The following is a 15,079-nucleotide window of genomic DNA, read 5'->3' as shown; positions in this document are numbered from 1 at the left end:
AGATGCGGATGTAAAGATGGCTAATGCCACTAGATTAGGAGCACTAAAATAATTAGAAAAGTGGAAAGTGCCATGAGATTTGGAGACCAGAAATCTTCATAAAACAAAATGGTATAAACATTAGGGTACAAGGAAAGTTTTGAAAAATCACTTGAAAAATGATCTAGAAATGCAAATATTGCAAATAATCATGTAAAATATTAGGCAATATCCCTTCTCTCAGAAGATCAGGGGAGATTTTGACATGGACATAGTGACTTTTAATGCGCTCCACATTTGCATGATGTTTTCCAAAACACCTTACAGATACATTCTCCATGGGATTGTCAAAGTATATCTGGTTGCAGTTGCATGCCCTTAATTTCTCAGGTTTTTTTTTTTATAACAGTTTCCTCAGATAGCTCCAAAAGGCTCCAAGAAATGTAATTTCAGGCCATACTGTTTTTATTATTAGCCAAGGATTTTTCAGCTGATGTTGGTGTAGCTTTGGAAAACTTTCAATTCCCAGCTAGTTGCCTGCAAGCAATGTTTTGGGGTCCAGAAATACAGACCACAAGGAATGGGGATTGAAATAAAAACAATGCTTAATACACAAAGGACATACAACTCTCTGTACTGTACATGTGGCAATGTAATTCTACATCTTCCAGTCCTTCTGTGTGTGAATTCAGATGTCTAAGTGGGAGCACTGAAGAAATCTAGAAGCTGACCTGGGGTCACAACCTTACACATTTGCTTGGAAAGGAGCATAAACCTAGTGCTTCCTAACAGGATGGGTAATTGATCCCCAACTGAATGAGATTGTGTCCTGGGTCAGCCAGAAAAACACATGGCCACAGCAGGTTTACTCTCAGATATGCTAGGAAGCAAAAGAACACATCTGGGAAGGTAGTAAGCAAAGGGCACGGGCTCAGGAGGCAACAGTTATATGTAAGTATGAATTAAGAAGATGAAACTGTGCAGTATTTTGAGAATGAGCAGAAAAGATTTCCATTTACTTCATAGACCAGTGTTTTACACAAACTGATTCTTCTGAAATTCAGACAAAGGAGATGTGAGTGGGATGTGAAAGTCTCTCAGTCCTATTCTTGTGTAGTTTCTCCAAAGCCCATCCATCCATTCTCCACATCCTTGTTTCATATCATGTTGTGATACTTTGTTTTTAGTTTCTGTACTGAAGTTTGTGCAAATTAAGTTGAGTTGATGCAAGCCTGAGTCGAGCTTGGGCCCTTTTGCTGGTCTTGAACTCGCAATCTTGTGGTTTTGAGTGAATGGCTGCAGTACAGGCATTTAACCACTGCGCCACCAGGGCTCCTTATCTCTCTGCCCCAATTGGTGCCACCACTGCTAGTGTGAATAATTCCCTCTGAAGTAACAACAAAGTACCCAGCCATGTGATCAATACTGGGCACTTTGTTTCTCGCTTCAAAAGGAGTGACTAATGCCAGTACTGCCACCACTGGGTGCCACAGTGGGATATGTGTGTTGACAGCCACTCAGCATTGCTACAGAATGCAAAAGCAACGGGGGAAATCTGGGGTAGGTCCAGAACCAGAATACTCCAGGAGCATCCCAGAATATTCTAGCTGGTATAGACAGGCCCTAATTCTTTGCATTCCCACACTCCTCATCAAGGCAAATTGAATAAATTTATAATAATATAATTTCTGAATGTTTGGGGTCAGCCATAATTTATTAGGACATCATGACAGCTGTTACTGCATTTGATGAAAGACATAGCATTCCTATATACCATGTTAGAGTTCAAGTGAGATGTTTCTGTTTCCCTTTTGCTATAGCTACAAGGCTCCACACAAGTTCTATTTCCGTACTGTTCTGCAGAAAACTCTAGAGTTTATTTCTCACTAAAGCTGCACAGGTTTGCACTGGCAATTTTGCACTTGCATTACATGGTTTCATACATAATAATGTTCAGAAAATTACAACAATGATTAAACCACCTATTTTAAAGGTGAAGCCAGAAGAAAATTTTTAAAAGTTGGAAGGGAAAGACTGATCAAGAAGCCTTGCTTGTATTATATTTGCATGTATGATTGTAGTTGAGGGTAGTTTATTATCCCTAGATTGGGGTTTTTTTTTGGCAAATATTGAACTTGTAGCCATCCAGTAGACCTTACATATATGAGTGAAGAGAACAGAATAATTCTATCTTGAGAAAGAGAGATAAATAAAACTGTGATATAGAAGCCTGGATGTTAGTCATCCTAATGATGGCACTATCACCTGCATCAGATCAGAGGAACTGAATAATATGGTCACCATATAAATAGCAATATATCTATGATGTAGCAATAGAGAAAAAGTTTACTACTTCTCCTGATACTACTTCTCCTGATACTACTTTTGGACTCTTTTTAAATTGAAAAATGCAGACCTCCTTCTGGTTATAATGCAATGTCCTTTATGGGAGGGGGATACATTGATTTATATCAAATGCATTTATTTCATCTAGTTTATATCAAATGCATTTATTTCATCTAGTTTACTCAGAGTTTGTCCTTTCATTCCCAGGTTGCAGACACACATCCAGACCCCCCCTTTTTTTTCCTTTTTTTGTGGGGGGGGGAGAATTAAAAAGGTGTGGTAGCAGTGAGTGAACAGTTGGCTGGAAGAGGCATAAATTCTTTTTTCTCCTACAGTCCTCATTCCATCTGTGGAGATTATTGCACTTACTTTTTTGGTCCTTCCCTCCTGACCTAGGCATGGTCTGAAACCTTTTAAGGATGGATTTTATTGCACGCCTCAATGCCCAGATCAGAGGCATCCCATAAGTGATCATGGCATCCCATACCCAATCCAGACTTTTCCTCTCCTTTGCAAAGAACAGGAAAGTCCCGTTCTTTCAAAAAGTGCCAGATGTAATACTTGGTAGCATGAGACTTGAAGAATCAAGACTATTCCTTTATTCTGGATTCTAGACACACTGCTACAGCATTCCTTTTAGAATCAACTCTGAATGTTTCCCAACAAGCCAATAATTTAAAACCCTCTGCCCAATCTCCTTTGCCCACCTCCATTTGTTCTTTTGTCCATTTCAAATAATATTTGAAATCAGCTCTTCCAGTCTCATCTTCTTTACTCTCCTGGGAAAGGAAAGCAAATCCTCAACACAATCATAAACCTGCCCCAGATATCCATTCTACTATTTACAATCCCCATCTGCCATTCCCTTTGATTTTTCCCTTCTACATCCATCATCCCGTTGTGGTCAGGTTTCTATGAGAAGCATAGAATTATGACACCAGAGCAGTCCAGATTGGGTGAGGGATGCCATGATCATGGAGAGGATGCTTAGGTCAGGAAGGAAGAATGAAAAAGGGCAATGCGCTAATTTACTGCCTTGCCTTACCCCTTCTTTCCCTTCTCTTCCCTCAAACTTGTAATATTAGAATTTCTAAAACTCTCTCTAATGTGTTAGCTTCAAACCAATAGTCATCTGTGTTCTCTCATGTAAGTACTAGATAATAATCCAAAACAGCTGCATTCTTACAAATTTCACAGCCTCTTAAAATGGCTACCACACATAAGCATACTATTTTCAGTGTGAGAATTCATAACCTAGAATTACAGATCTGTAACAGTTCCATATTTACTAACACTATGCAGTCACAGTCATGGCACTATTGCCATGTTCCTAAATACTCTCCCAAACCTACTTTAACAGGCAGGAGCCAGGACAGGAGGTTTGGGCAGATGCACAGTTCAACAGTCATCTGTATTATTTAATTATTTAATTTATATCCAACCTTTCTCCCAGCATGGGATTAGGGTTGCCATAAATCAGGACCTCCGAACCGGGACAAATGTAGGACAACATTTTCAAATGTAGGACACTTTTTTTAAAAAGCAGATCCAAGCCTCTCTCTCCCAGTTTCACTTTCCTCTCCCCCCCCACCCCTTCAGGGGAGAGGAAATCCCCAGAAAGGAGAAGCCTGGGCAGCGGAGGACAAGCCTAGACCGAGGACGCAGGCTCCTGAGGGACTTGTGTGCTCGGCCCAGGCCTGTCCTCCGAGGCCACTCTCCTCTTCCCAGACCTCCCCTTTCCCCCAAAGGGCTCTTTGGAGGGAAGAGAAGGAAGGCAGGAAAGGAGAGGAGAGACCTGGGCACTAGCCCGGTCCTGCTCTTCCCGGACCTCCCCTTTCCTGCAAAGGGCTCTTTTTGGAGCCCTTTGAAGAGAAGGGAAAGGAGCAAGGACTTGGTGGCTGCGGAGGACAGCCCCAGGCCTCTCCTCAGAGGCTTCATTTTCCTCAGGACAAAGGGAGAAGCCTGACCAAAGCAGGGAAGGTAAGTAGGGAACTAGGGAGGGAAGGAGGGAAGGAGGAGGCAAGGCGAGGAACTTTTGTCCCCAATCCGACATCCCATGATTCTTCACCAAGACTCTACTGTACACAGAAAGTGCTCTTTGGGGGGGGGGGACCTTTGAAAATGGGCACCCACCTCCTCCTCCTCCTGTTTCCCCCTCCTCCTCCTCCTCGCCATGCACTAAGAAAGGGCGCTTTCCCCTCCCCCTGGTTGGCCCAGAGTCTCACTCCTCCTCCTCCTCCTCCTCCAAGGGTCTACCTCCTCCTTGAGGCTGGCCAATGGCAGAGTGGGGCTGGAAACAGCTCCGCTCCAGCTGCTGTGCCATTGGCCAGCCAGCCTCAAGGGGATGAGTGTTCCCTTTAGGCGCGATGGCTGCCGGCCGGGCTCAAACCCAGGATTTAGAGTGAACCGGACCGTGACCGTGCCAAACTGCAAAAACCGTTACAAGCACGGGCACAGCAGGGTTATGGCATCCCTACATGGGATGAAAGGTTTTAAAATCACAATACAATAAAAAAAACTATTGATATAAAAGGTTAACACATAATTCAACAAAATTTCTATTTAAAAACACATATTAAGACTTAGGCCCAAAATAGACAGGCCAAAAAGAAGAAGTTTCTGGCTATGTGAAGTCAAAGGCTTTCAAGGCCGGCTTCCATAGTTTTTTGTGGGTTTTTCGGGCTATGTGGCCATGTTCTAGGAGAGTTTCTTCCTGATGTTTCACCAGCATTTGTGGCTGGCATCTTCTACTTTGGGTACATGGTGTTCAGATGACGCACACCCCCAAAATAGCTGGAAACCACTCTGAAGCCATGCCAAGGTGGCAGGAGCTGGCCTTTTCAACTGGATTTAATCTGCTCCTGCCCGGAGCCTGTTTGGGACTGCGGTGGAGCCACAGTGGCTTCTGGCTACTCCTTCCAGGCCATCTGCTTCAGTCCTAAGTTAAAAACAGCATTAAAAGCATTAAATACCATTAAACTCCATTATAATAATATAATAAAATAAAAACAATACACCTCTCATGTTTTATCTGTTTTCCAATTTCTTGCCAATAGTATTCTAGCCACTGTAATTAAGTATAATATGATTCTCCCAAAAAAAATTTCTGGTGTTTCACCCAAGAAGGACGTCATATTTAACAAATACAGTTCTGGGGTTAAGGGGTATTGTATAACAAATACTTCTTGTATACGCTTGTGTACTTTAGACCAGAAATTTTTGACTTTTTGACAGGACCACCACATATGGTGATAGGAACCTTTTTCTTATGACATCTCCAGCATCTGTTGTCTTTTAATTTGTACTGTTTTGCTAATCTTAATGGTGTATAATACCATCTATTTGTTATCTTGATAAAATTTTCCCTGAAGTCTTGAGATGCTGTGAATTTATATGACTTTTTCCATGTTCGTTCCCAATTCTCAAACGTTATTTCATGTCCTATCTCTTGTGCCCACTTTAACATATATGTGGTGACCGTTTCCTGCTCCAATTCTCTTCATAAAAAAAGTTTGTATAGCCTAGATACCTTCCCCTTATCCTTTTCCCATATTATTTTGTCTAATTCATTCGTCTCTTTCTATTAACACTTTCAAATCTGTTTATTTTGTTAATTTCACAGTTTTCTTCTCCCAATCTGGATTCCCTCCCCCACCACCGACTACAAAATCCACAATACAATTTTTGCCTGGGGATGATGGGACTTCTGCATGTTTGGAAACTGTTAGGTTGAGAAAGACTAATTAAAGGGTTGAATGTGAGCGTATGTAGATCTCTGTAGATAAATTATTATCTCAGATGCTGCTATGGACTAATGAGTAAAGCCATGGGCTTCTCTGAAAAGATGGCAACTGAGGAAGGAGAGAGTGGAAGGATTGGAAGTACATATTTATTCTTGCTAGAATATTCAGGCCTAAGAGGTAACCAGGGAGAAAGGGCAGTCATGTTCAAGAGAACATGAATCTCTCTGAGTGAAGGAAACTAAAAATCCAATTTTACTAGGGAATGTTTTCTATTTGAAGGCACCCTCTGTTTGAAATGCAGTACAAATCTAGTCAAAAGGTAAAGCAATAATAAGAGAAAGCAGAAATTGCCTGTCAACAGTTGTCACTACCTGAACAACAGACTGGGCAAGCAGGGAGGTCAACTGGACAATTCTTCATGATGTGGTGACATGTAATATATTTCTATGTAAATTGCAATAATTATTCTTTTTTGCATGCTTGTACAATACCATCTGTAAATTTTATGTAATCCTGTATTCTCTTTTTTCTCTGTTTTTCCTCCTCTTCCTCTTTTGTGATACTCACGTGGCCAACACACTTTAGAACATCCCATCTCTTGTAATTTCTGTGTTTGTTTGGCTAATTTTGATAAGTTCTCATCAATACTAAACCAAATAAAAATATAAAATATAAATGTTGATAAAGTCTCATCATTACCAAACCAAATAAAAATATGAAATGTGAATTCCAAAAACCAAGCCTTGATTTTGCCAGTTTATATAAGGACACCATTTTACTATGCCATTGTATTTAATGGAACTTGAACATCTACCAAACCCAACTAAATTCTCACCCATCTTCTCAGCCAAATTGAATAAGTACAAGGTTGTTGTTTTTCTCCTGGCATGGAGAAGACCATGTTACATCTGCCTTCCATATAGCTGTTAAATATAGCCCTGTCAGGGGCAAGTAGACAAATTAATAATGCTAGGAAACAAATTAACAGTGCAAAAACCATGGTAACATATTAGTGGTTGAATATACAGGGATTGAAAATTAGATTTTTCAGAGACCTATCTGCATTGGTAGATGAATCTGTCACTTTTGTTTCCACCTTTATTTTTATTTTCTTTGTGTGCTTGTGGAGGGGAGGAATCAGAAGAAAGAAATTTGTGAATGTTGGTACATTATTTTTCAGGTGAGGAGGAAGAGGAGAAGGGAAGGTGTTATCCTTCACTGGCTACAAGTTTTACAGACTTTCGTGTGTGTGTGTGTGTGTGTGTGTGTGTAGAGAGAGAGAGAGTGATAGATCCACAATACATGTTATGTGATCCCTAAATAAATCCTGTGCCTCTTAGACAAAAAGAAGAAATTGTATTTTTCATATTTTGCAAGTCACATATAAATCTTTGAGCATGGAGAGGTGGAGCTAATAGCATGAAAATGTGGAAGATGTGTTTTTTTTTAGGGCACCTTTCAGCTTACTGCAGATTAATATATCATCAAAACATTTAGTTTCTTGCAGCTGTAAGAGCATCATTATTGGCTCATGATAAATAGTACTATCATAGCATTGGCATTAGCCATCCGCAATAATGTTACAGTCATTTAACTGTTCACTACATAACATCTGAATGGCAACAAAGCTACTGGGGCTATCTGTTTGCAGATGGCAATGTAAAACAACATTATATTTTTACAAAGAAAGCTGATATTTGAGAGGAAAAAACTATATTTCTATGCACTGGATAAAAATATCTCATTTTATCCTTTACAGCTTGTTAGAAGGAGACTCCAAGAATGGGGTGGGATATTGGGGCCAGAGATTGTATGTTTTAGCATGTAAGTTGCCCGGGTTGTGCTACATAGAGAGGCAGGATATAAATAAATTTTATTATTATTATCATATTAAGACCTGATGCAATCTATTCCAGTGCTTATTTCAATATGTGTTCTAATGACATGGAACATCATCTATGCCAAAGAACTATGGAGACATTAAACCAACCCTTCTGAAATATATAAACTATTGAGGGGAAAATATTTGGAAAGGAAAAATACTTGTGGGAAGTAGAGAGGCATAGAGATGCAGATCCTCAAATATTTCATCCTCACACATGAGGATGTTGTTTTCTGCTTGCTGTGGGAGAAAGCAAATGTTATTCCATAGGATTTTCCCTGTATTAGAAGTCATGAAGTATTGCTGAGGAATTATCCTTCTGAGAAAAGAATAATAAAAGCCTGTTTCCTATGCAGGAAACAGGTTTCCTATGCAGGAAACAGTGTTTTGAGCAGGACCCCCCCCCTTTTTTTTTCTCCTTTCCTTTCCTTTCTTACTTTATATTATTTTATTTTTGCATAGAAATCATGTTTCTAAATGTTTTCCTTCCTAACACAGCATGTCTAATACCAGGAGAAAATTATGCAAAATTCTCTATTGTTCTCTCTAATGGGGTTTCCCAGATATCAGGAAATTTGGTTTGTTATTTGTTTGTTTGTTTGTTTGGTTGCTTTGTTTTGCTTTGTTTTTTACAGAGAAATGAATAATTATGAATACGCTTCTGATCCTAGTCAGGAGTTATACAAAAGTGACCTTAGAAGAAGCCTTGGACATCTCCTCTCTGACTTTGTGACTGCTGCCCAAGTTTGTAGGCGGATTAACACTGAAGGAGCCATGATGTGCATTCTTTTCCTGCTTCTAATTGAAGGAAATCAGTACTTGGAAAAAATATTTTTGAATTGCTGCTGGTCTGATGGCTCCTGCAAGTTGGAGTCTTTTGCAAACTACAGACAGAGTAAGAAGGAACTTGATAAATAAATCTTGATAAATTTCATACCTACTGTCATCTTCAGGTTTTATGGAGAAGGAAACAAACCTGAGGTAACCTTTGCACAAACTCTGCTGAAATGAATGGAACTCTGGCTGTACAGTTCCAGGGTGGCAGAATTCCCATTCATTCCAGTAACTGTTGAATTGGATGATTTCTCAATGAATCATGTATTAAACCAGAGGAATGCAATCTGTATGGTATAGCATATTGTAGTGGTTTGAGCACTGGACTAGGACTTTTGAGACCAGGGTATGTATCAATGCTGGGAATCCCAATGAGTAACTTTGGGCAAGTCACATTCTCTCATCCACAGAGGAAGGCAAGGGCAAACCAATTCTGAACAAATTCTGCCAAGAAAGTCTCATAATAGGTTTGCTTCAGGGTTACTATAAGTTAACAATAACTTGAAATCACACAACAACAACATACTATCTGAGGCCCAGAGCTGCACGTGGCCCTCAGCTACTCTCTGTGAACAAAACAGAGCTGCTTGGAAAAGAAATTCTGGTCCCAGGCTTCTAAGAAGGTAGTTTATCCACTGCCAATAGTAGCAGGTAAAGAGGAGTCTCAACATAAAGGGAGACAAATAAAATTTGTCTACTACGATTCATGGATGAGAGTGTATGTTGTTATGTTTGTAAATTACACACACATACACACATACGTGTGTCTGTGAATGTGTTTGCAAAACTTATGAAGTCCTACCTTTTCCATTTTGGGAATCTTAAAATAGCAAATTATTTTTTCTTCCTTCAAACCACTGTCAGCACAAGATTCTCATTCCCCCACATTTTCTGCTATTTGCCAGTTTGTAATTACAGTATGTAAATATACAGCAGAATGGGTCTTTGGTTAATCAAATTGATTTAATTGCTGAATCCCCACAGATGAATGTGAATGGAGTCTTTTCACTTTTTTTGTTTTGTTAGCAAAACATAGCCATGAGCTTGACAAAAAAAAGTTTTCTGAAACAACAACAACAAAACAAATATAGGGATAGGTTGTGGATTAAGTTTATAGGATATTGCTAAAATATATACATAGTTAGGGTCACATGAATTTAACATATTTGTTTCCAGTACACTGCACAGAAGTGAGAAGTTGTGCTTCAAACAATCAAAATTAATTCAATTAAATAAGTTGCAATATCTATCTATATCTAGAGAGAGAGAGAGCGAGAGAGAGAGAGAGAAAGTTTTCAATAGAAAGTGGGCTAATATTCATTTATTTTTCACTAATATTACCAAAATATGAGAGTAAGAAGGTGAAGAAAGGAAAACTGTAACAAGAAGAAAGAAAATTGGATTATCTTTAATTATTTTACATAATGTTCTGGTCTATTTCTCTTTAGCCTTGGCTCTCATTATCCAACATATGATCTTTTCTTCCTAATATTCTCTTTGACTCTCTGTTCCTTTCTGCTCTCTGTTTATTCTTCTTTTGCAGTTTACTGAGGTTTTTAAAACCGTCCTTGTTCTCTAAATGTCTGTCTCTTTAGGTCAAATTTAGCCAGCAGTTTATCAAACTGGAGGGAGAGAATTTTTTGGAGCTTTGAGGTGGATTTTTCTGAGAATGCGTTGTTTTCAAATTTAAAATGATAATTTGTAGCACCTTGATTTTTTAAAACCTAGTACACCACCTAAACAGCAGATCCCATCTGATCTTGGGAGCTAAACAGAGGCAGCCCTGTTTAGTACTTGGATGGATGACCATTAAGGAATACCAAGTGCTGTAGACTAAAGTTCAGAGAAAGACAATGGCAATAGTGGTTACCTTTGAGTATTACGGTATTTGTCTAAGAATTCCTAAGAAATTCATAGGGTCATTGTAAATTGACAGGCACACATGTGCACGCAACACACACCAACACCACCTAAGATTAAGTAACAGTTTTAATAATATAAGGTTGTCTAGTTTCTCTGTACTTTAGTTTTCTTCCTTCCAGAAATCTCGTTTTTTGCTTAAGGAGGGATATGGTCATTGCTTGGTTGTCAGAAGTGTAGAATTTTCAGAAGTGTGGAATCAACTGTTAGATGTTTCTATGCCTTGGTGGTCCCATGACCAGTCCTAGATGCAACTGAAACCATCATACAGCTTAATTTGATTATCTACTCACCCACCCCCAGTCCACCTCATATATCTTTTTTGTGTATGCCATTGAAGTGAGCAAGCCTCTTGATTGGAAAAAGACAAACTAAGAGCAATAACTCGTGCAGAGACTTAACAGGGAGCCTAATCTGAAACTGATTAATAACTGCATCAGGAGTGATGGAATGATCCTGCAAAATATAATGCAAGGAGGGCACTGAATGACTTGCACTCGGCATGGGCTGGTTGGGAAAAGAATGGTGGATCATTTTGAGACATTGCAGGCAGTTTCTTCTGTTGTGAGTGGTTTGACTTACAAACACCTATGATTATCTGATTAATACTTTCTTGCAGCATCTAAACTGTCTTTTCACAGCATACTACAGCCAGCCCTCCATATCCAATGATTCTTTATCCATGGATTCAACCATCCACAGCTTGAAAATATTTTATATTTCTTGACATGGATGGTATACTGTTATGTCCTATAACTTTGCATGAACCAGGTGGTTAATGAAAAGGGATAAATGAAATAAATGACGGGCTGATGAGCACAAAATGACAATCCAACACAGGGAGAGTGAGGGAGCAATCTGAGGTTTGATTCTTCACCAGACAACAGTGAAATGGAAGATGTCCAGAGGCAAGAGCAGTTTTGTCTTTGGGGGAGACAAAGAAGTTGTGAGGAGAAATGGGGGAAAATTGAGGCAGAGCCTCTGGTACCAGTGGAAGCAGTCATGGAAGCAGGGTTTGACATACTGCAAGGAGGAAATGGAGAGAAAGCTCTGTGTGTGCGCGTGTGTGTGTGTGTGTGCACGCATGTGTGCATGCGCACATGACAGTAAGAGGGAGAGAGAAAGAGAGAGAGATCACTTAAGAATATTTACCAGTCGCAAAGATTGTGTGTGACCTGAGGATGTGTGGAACATAGAATTCACCAGTTCAGCACCAAACTGGAGTTCTATCTGAGGCACCTAGTTTTTCCTAAATTACTTCATTTTGAGTTACACAGACAAGGGCACTTTCATCTTCTAATTAATTGTTTCCCTCAATTTCTCCTCTCCTAGCTCTAAGTTTCCATTATTTACACTACCATCTAATATCTCTAATCTGGAGAAGGAAGCTCAGTTACCTTACCATCATTAACAGGACTATAATTACCTTGGAGTCATTTCTCTATAGTATCTGTCATTTTTATTTTATTTTCTTTGCCTGCTCTGCTGCTCTGCAGCTCCAGATGTGGAATGTCCTCTCCACAGAGTCTTGATCAGTGCAGAGACTTGTCCCACTCCAGTGCCAAAACATGGCTTTTTAATTCATTTTATTATTAGATTCTTTGAGGTCTCTGCATACTGCACAATTTTTATATGTTTTAAACCATTTCAACTTGTTTTTTAAACTGTTAAAACAATTAGCAGTTGTTAATTGTGTCTAGATTGTTTAAATTGTCTTCATGTTTTGAATATAGTGGGCCCTTGGCATCTGCTGAGATTTGGTTCCAGGACCCCCTGTGGATACCAAAATCCACGGATGCTCAAGTCCCATTAAATACAGTGGCATAGTAAAATAGTATTCCTCATATAAAATGGAAAAATCAAGGGTTGCTTTGGGAATTTATATTTTATTTGAATATTTTAAGTCCATGGATGGTTGAATCTGTGGATAAAGAATAGATAGATATGGAGGTCCAGCTATATTTTGAATTATTTTAAAGTTTTTTCATTGATTGGTTTGGTGCAGGCTTGCCTATCCAGTTATGAGAAGTATCTTTTATTCCACAAACTTTTTAATTTATGAAGGGCAAGTCACACTCCCTGGTTGTTGTTGTGTTTCTCTTCCCCCCCCCCCCCGCCCCATTCTTGCCATGATATATGTCTTCAGTGAATGACTGTTTGCTTTTATCTTAAATCATATGTCATTATTGCTAAGAATTGGGGTTCTATGCATAAACTGCCCCTGCAAGATCATTCGAGGACCTTTCTGAATCAGACTCAAAAATGCAAAACACGTTACTCTTCACTTCACTTCATACCAGCATTTCTAGTGATAATAAAATTATCTTAGCCCTCGTTTGATGGTTCATCAAGGCTCAGGGCTTGCCTCAGGAAGAGCTCTCCTCCAGCCAAGAGAGGGAAGGGGGACCCAGCGCTCTCCTACCTTCTCTTGCCCAGACTCCAACAAGGGCCAGCTGGAGGACGCTGAAGGAACTCATTGTCCCTTAGAGTTGTTTTAATTCTTTAATTGAAAGGAATGTTTATTGTTAGGTTTTTTCCCCCTTTCACTTGTTTTGCTTTATTAACTGCTATGTATTTTGTTATTTGATCTGCTGCTATGGATTTGTCTTTGTTATCTACTGTTATTGTTGATTGTGATATTAATTTATTGTTATTGTTTAATATGCTGCTATGTTATATCTCTTTTTATTTCATGTTTATTGTCATTGCTTACTTTGTATTATTCCTCTGTTGTAAGCAGCCCGGATTCCGAGTTATTGGGCGGCATATAAATAAAAATTATTATTATTATTATTATTATTATTATTTTCAAAAAAATTCACTTGGAGGCAAAATTACGGAGAAACTAGGAGTTGCTGTTTTTCAGATATCTAAGGGGCTACTCAAATGGTGAAAATAATCCAGGATGAATCCAGGTTGAATCTCCCCTATTCACATGCAACCCAAATGCACCAGATTCATAAATCAAGGATTTTTTTTTAAGTTTCACATCTTCTACAATGTGAACAACTGATGAGAAAAGATCTGGGATAATTCAGAATTAAACTCTGCATGGCTTGAATGCATTTTGAAAACACTGACATAGTCGAGTCCATGTTTATTTGAGTGCTGGCATGTGTAAACAACCAAACTCCCAGAGATGCACATAGATTGCAGATCAACAGTGTAAATAACAAACACACAATATGTGAGTGAGGTAATTTATTCATTCCATTAAAAAAAAGCAACGTCTGAATGACCCCTAAGCAGAATTAGAAATGTTACTTTTAAGCAGAGTGTTATACTTAAAAAAAAAGGTAAAGGTAGTCCCTTGACATGAATGTCTAGTTGTAAATGACTGTAGGAGACGGTGCTCATCTCTGTTACTATGCCAAAGAGCCAGGGTTGTCCAAGGACTACTCCAGTGGTCATGTGACAAGCATGTCTGCTCTGAATGTTGTTACCTTCCCACCAAAATGGTACCTATTTATCTACTTGCATTTGCATGCTTTCGAACTGCTAGGTTGGCAGAAGCTGGAACTAGTGACAGGACCTCACCCCATCATGCAGCACTCGGGCCTTGAACTGCCTACCTTCCAATCTTCCAGTCATCAGAATTGGTGTCTTAACCACTAAGCAACCGCATCCCTAGACTGGTAGACTAAAGCTACCAGAAACCTCCAGACAGAGTGGGCATAATAGTCAAAAAAGTAACTATATAAAAGATTAATATACTGACATGCTGAACCATCCATAGCTAACAAACAATAGGATGCTACTTTGGCAACTAGGACATCATCTTATCACTGCTCAGCTATGCTAGTATATTAAGTCTTTTTTAAAGTAACATTTAAGTTCTGGAAAAGAGGGACTGTCCCTGTCAGGGATGGCAGGAGTGTATGCATTTGGACTCTAAATTTTAGAGTCTAACTAGAACTGCTGATCCTAATCACACAACTTAATCAATGGATACTTGGCAGGACTTTCATGCAATAAATCATTTCAAACCAGGCAGCAGGTCCATTTACAAGAATTATAGGTTGCATGAATATCTTGCTGGTGACTTGATTTCCTAAGGAGCCTTTGCAGGGCAGGAACATGCAACAATCACCATATAAATCATAGACCATTCAATCCAAAAGTGAAAGTGTCAGAACAAACACAAAGATGAGAAGAGGGGCCATAGTGGCTAGAGGTTTCTGGAAACTATAGCAATCATCACCATCACCACCATCATCATCCTCTGCAAGATCCATTCAATCAATGGACCAACTATATATAAACACCTTACATAGGGACCCATCAAGTCCCTATTTGTGACCAGAAACTGGATTTAAAGAAGGCTTGGGAACCATGTGGTCTTCCAGATATTATTTACCTGAAACTCCCAGTTTGC

The sequence above is a fragment of the Sceloporus undulatus genome, chromosome 3 (assembly GCF_019175285.1).
Source record: "Sceloporus undulatus isolate JIND9_A2432 ecotype Alabama chromosome 3, SceUnd_v1.1, whole genome shotgun sequence".
Classification (NCBI taxonomy): domain Eukaryota; kingdom Metazoa; phylum Chordata; class Lepidosauria; order Squamata; family Phrynosomatidae; genus Sceloporus; species Sceloporus undulatus.
This window is presented reverse-complemented; position numbering follows the sequence as displayed.